The 5,240-nt window shown below is 36.7% G+C and overlaps 1 long non-coding RNA gene across 1 annotated transcript; it reads right to left on the reverse strand.

Annotated features, from left to right (window-relative positions):
• Positions 1–222: 222 nt before the first annotated feature.
• LOC311090025 lies at positions 223–1,623 on the reverse strand. Its single transcript, XR_014607819.1, has 2 exons — positions 1,290–1,623; positions 223–374 (listed from the first exon to the last, which is right to left on the reverse strand). It is a non-coding gene; the product is annotated as an uncharacterized lncRNA (long non-coding RNA).
• Between the last annotated feature and the right edge of the window lie 3,617 nt (positions 1,624–5,240).

Raw genomic sequence — 5,240 nt, forward strand, 5'->3', positions numbered from 1 at the left:
AACTAAGCCGAGTAAAATTCACAAAGTGAATAAGTACATATAACTTGGCCTGTTAAATTATATTGAGTAATTTTTACTTACAAATATGATATAATTAATATAATTAAGTAAAACCACTTGATATTTTAAATACATTTTACTTGTTTTATGCAGTGCTGGTAATTATTTTAAATTAAATTAAATGTTACTCTTATAATGTGACAAAATAATACTGTGACAATGTGCAGTTAAGAGTAATTTATTAAGAAATAAGCATATACAGAAACCTATAATGACAATAATAACAATTCAGTGTGTTCGGTCTCTCTCTTTGTCCCTCTCAACCGGTTTACAGCAACAGAGGCACAAAGGGCTGAATGCATTTGAGAAATATCCTGAAATTAAGAAAAGAGAGAGAGAAAAAAACAATAATCAGTAAACAGCAAATACTTTTAAATTAAAAGTTAATTAATTTGCATTCACATTATTCATTTCATTTAAACCAAATCATTAAAAACATCCTGCATGACCTTACTCTCATAGTCAATTTACACACATTAATGCTAACATGTGACACACAGCAGATATCAAGGCTACGAATTAGGCATTTGGGAGTACGAATTATTGTCATTTACAACGTGGGCACGATTTAGTAAAAGCACCATTTAATAGATAGTATGCACGATTTAGCAAATGAATGAGGAAATGAATTATATTGTGCACGATGAGGGAACGAGAACCTTCTCACTTAGGCCTATTGTTAATTTGTGGCCAATATTTGTCATCTATAAAGAAAATTGCACACAAAATAACAAATATTAAACAAAAAGATCATGATTTAAGTGACATATTCATGGTTTTTAGGCGTAATTACTGATAAATCGTGTAAAACGTAAAGTTTAAAACAAAAATATGGCTAACGTCTAAACTAACTCGTCATTATATTAACCCTCTTTGAGTCGGCAAAAGTGCCCGCGCGTTTTGCTCGATTTTTTTTCACATAGCAGCAAATTAGACTTATACTCCGTCATTTTTGGTCATAAAGATTACAGACTTAAGAAATATGAAAAAATAAACTGTTAAATGTCTACTTTTTCCACTTTCAATCGAAATAAAACATTGTGCTTTTGTAAAATAAACAGGGTGCTTTCCTCTGCCTCTCTCTGAACTTTTTTCTGGAGCACGTCTCTAAACTTAAGAACACTAAACTTTTCAAATGTATAGCATGAAGTGATGACAAGACAATCGTTGAATTAATCAAAAAATCATTATAAATCTGTAATATAATGCAGTTTTTTACTGTTGCTTACCTGTCGAGAGCCGTTGGAGTGGAGATTCGAAATCCCTCAATCATCGCGTGTGTTCTTCTTTCTGCGCATGCGCAGATTCCTTTCTTCAAGGACTAAATTTTACTTGATTTTTTAAAATTTGCTTCAAGTACTTAATTAATGTATGTAAATATGCCAGAGAGTCAGAAGTCAATTTCACTTGTCTGTTGGATGTCTAATATTTACAAGTAAAAAATGAGTATATAATTAGGATTTACTTAATATACTAAAGTTTTCATTTTTACAAAATTATTCTTAGCAAAAGATACATGATTTTTTCTGTTTTATTTACTTTGACATAAAATCATTTTTTACAGTGTACGCTTACAGTCCGACTTTTGAACTTTTTTCATTATTATTTATTCGGGTATAACACAGGAGACATTTAATTATTTATTAATAAATTGGTGTTTTATGTGTCGCTGCAAAGATGAAGTTGACGAAGCGGACTCATGAACGCCAGAGAGAAATGCACATTTAATATGGATTACATATTCAGAGAGTTGCCTATTTCTTTTGGTTTTGAATATTTTTGTTTAAAAGTAGACATTTCAAGCTTTCTATAATAGATAGCCTATATTTCTCAAATCTGTGAGGCACAAGCTGAGTTTCGGCGCCCTCCAGTTCACGTGCAATGCAAGTGATAGTGCCGGCGCCTTATTACATTGTCTGCTATATATTTGCTTTTATTAAATACAGGCAATTGGTTGATAAAACATTGATCAAAATTAAGATACAATTTATACAAAACGAAAATCTTTTAAAAAGAGACTTTCTACAAAACAAAACTCATGTTTTACCCAATCCATGTCTCCAGACATATTGCGCATCTCATGGTGTATCATATCTTTCTCATACTGCATGCTCACTTTCATAATCAACATTGATTAAATTAAAAAAACATAAAGACGTCACATATTTTCCAACTCAGCCCTTGGCCCTGTTACAACAGTCGTTGTTTAGGTAGGCTACCTTAAACGCGCACGTACAGTCTCAGAGTCATCGCTGCAACCACGAGATGAAGAGAGCAGGGCCGGGTTTCCCGATAACGATGTATCTTAGCTCTAAAGAGCGCTTTTTACGTGCAAAGTTACGAACGCTCGCAGCAATTCCACGAGCGTTTCCCAAAAATGCACTTAACATGAACGCGCGAGAACGCGCTCTACGTGCTACTTAAGAGTCGCTGTCCATTCGCGAAGTGCTGAAATATAACCTTATATGGAGTCGTATTCTTAACGTTTAACCTAATAATTGTCATCTGTTGTGGATTAGCAATCAAGACAAGTATATATAAAGCACCTACAGGCGGAGGCACTGATAAAATTGCTGAAAAAAAACAAAAAAAACACGAAAAGATACCTTTCAAAAAGATGAAATTAATGTCCTTTTAGAGGAGATAGAGCGAAACAAATATGTAATTTTTAACAGATTTAAAGGATTTCTTTTATATATTTATTTATTCATTCATTTAATTTTGATTAAAATTATTAGATTAAATTATTTCTATTTTTTTTCTGACCTTATTTACCCTTTAATTATTTAATTTATACATTAATTTAACCAACAACAAAAAAGAGTAATAAAGTGTACAATAAAGTACAATCAAAACCTTATATTATAATCACATACATTTGAATAAAGTTAAAGGTGTAATCTGCCGTTTGTCCTGCAGGTGTCCTCATAAATCTGTCTTCTTACGATGCACTTGGGGATGTACGATTACTCCAGAGCACTCGTAGATCTACGAAGATTTTCATTTTCAATTCATTTACAAATGTAGCCTACTATTTAAATCGATTGCTGGACATCGTAATGTTATTGTACATATATCTGATTTAGCATTGTAGCAACCCCCACCCCACCCACTTTTTAAAACAAAGTTATGCCACTGTCCATAGGCCTGCTCCCGTGTAGCTGGCCCGCCATCTACTGGCTAAAAAAAATATTGGCCCGCGGCCAAAGTTACTTGCCGACCCCTGCAGTCTAAATGCACGCAGAGTAGATTTTTTTTTAATTTTTTTTATAAAAAATCGATTTTTGAAAATTTAATAATCGATTCATACTCGTCCATAACATACTCGCGATTAATCAATAATCGATTTTTTTCACCACCCCTAATAAATAGTTCGTGAAACGCCCACAAGTTAATATTCATCGATTGTGAAATCATGGCAAACACAGAGGAAAACCAAGAAACGTAACTTCACTCACGCGCAAGCGTGAAACGCAAAATCAGCCATTGTGCGTCATTACGCATTTTGATGGTATCATGGCATTTTAATACCATCCATTTGATTGCATCTGACAAGCTACAGATGTGTTATGAGGATGAATTGCATAACATGCCAATATTATTGCAGAACATATTTCACTTTTCTTTTTGCAAATATGTGTTAATTTGCATTTCTGTTTGCATTTTGCATTTCATCTTTGTTTGATTTTGTTTGTTTTACACTGCAGATCGATCAAACGGGTGTTCGTGTAGGCTGTTAATTGTAAGACTTGCTTTGTGAAGTCTTCATGTTATTTATGAGAGGCAATATTGCCATTTCTTTTACACAACGGTCTACAGTTTCACACACTTTCACGTGTTTCTTCCATCTGCCGACGGTGTCTCCATTTCTCATTTCACCCGTTTTTGTGCGTACGCCTGGGCCAGAGTTTGCGTGAAGGACCGCACATTTTCCCGTCAAGTTTGCTTTTTATAAATACCAATTATTGCGTAGAGAGCGGCGTACGCCTTCTTTTGTGTGTACGCAACGTTTATAAATGAGGCCCCAGGTTTCCAGGAAGAAAAGAGGCGATGTGCTGCTTTAATCCATCTTCTGACGAATGGAACTGGGTCGAATTTGTCCTGAGGAGGTCCGTTGAGGTCCACAAACAGGAGTGAAGACAGGCTGTCTTCACGCAACCCGTTCCGCGGCTGGTTGCCCGTGTTATTAACTGCGGAAAAGCCTAGTTCGCACTCAGCTGACCTGGGGAGATACGTGCGACTTGCTATGCAAAGTCTTTCCAGTGTTTTCCCTGGTGCAGTGCCCTGTAGTTTCCAGTCTCGAAACTGCCCACGGCCACCCTGGTTGGTTCTCCAAGCACTTTCGCAAGGCTGTGTACTTCTGGTTCGCCATGCAAAATCAGGCCCTCCTGCTCTCCTGGCCAAAAATGCTTGTCAAGAGCTTTGAGCATCAGGACCAAATTTGACTCCGGTAATCGCTCAGTTAGAGACGCAATCACTGATTCATGAAACCGAGACCTGTTTATTTTCGCCCTGCCTTCACTCAGCTCTACGCCCTTAAAAAGGCCATATGATTAAAAAAAAAAAGATTATAAAATAGGGTTTAGTAAGGCTACCAAATGTTTTGACAATCACAAAAGCCTACAGTAGAGTCCCTAGTTATTAGGCTACTACTCTGATTCATGACCGTTTCAGCCTGATGTTTCTGATGTTAGTTTTAATTTTTCCTTAGGCTACATGCAGTTTGAGGAAATGGATAGCAGCGGTGCTCAACCTTCGACTAGCGCTGCTGTGTTATCGCAGGAGCATCCACAAACACCCACACAGGAGCCGACTCCAGCCACAGATGTGCCAGAGACTGAGCCAATAGTTGATAACGCTCAAACTTCGACCAGCGCTGCTGTGTTATCGCAGGAGCATCCACAAACACCCACACAGGAGCCGACTCCAGCCACAGATGTGCCAGAGACTGAGCCAATAGTTGATAACGCTCAACCTTCGACCAGCGCTGATGTGTTATCTGAGAGAAACCCCATCGGTAGCCCAAGAGATGGACCTGTGAAGATCAACCCAACAGGTAACATTAATACAAACTAAAACTAACAAACAACAAACTAAAACTACAAACTAAAACTCACATGTATGCAGAAATAACAGTGGGACACGAGTACTGGGGGACTTCAAACTTGGTAACAGTATGA

This window comes from Abramis brama, assembly GCF_963993115.1.
Source record: "Abramis brama genome assembly, chromosome: 9".
Lineage (NCBI taxonomy): Eukaryota > Metazoa > Chordata > Actinopteri > Cypriniformes > Leuciscidae > Abramis > Abramis brama.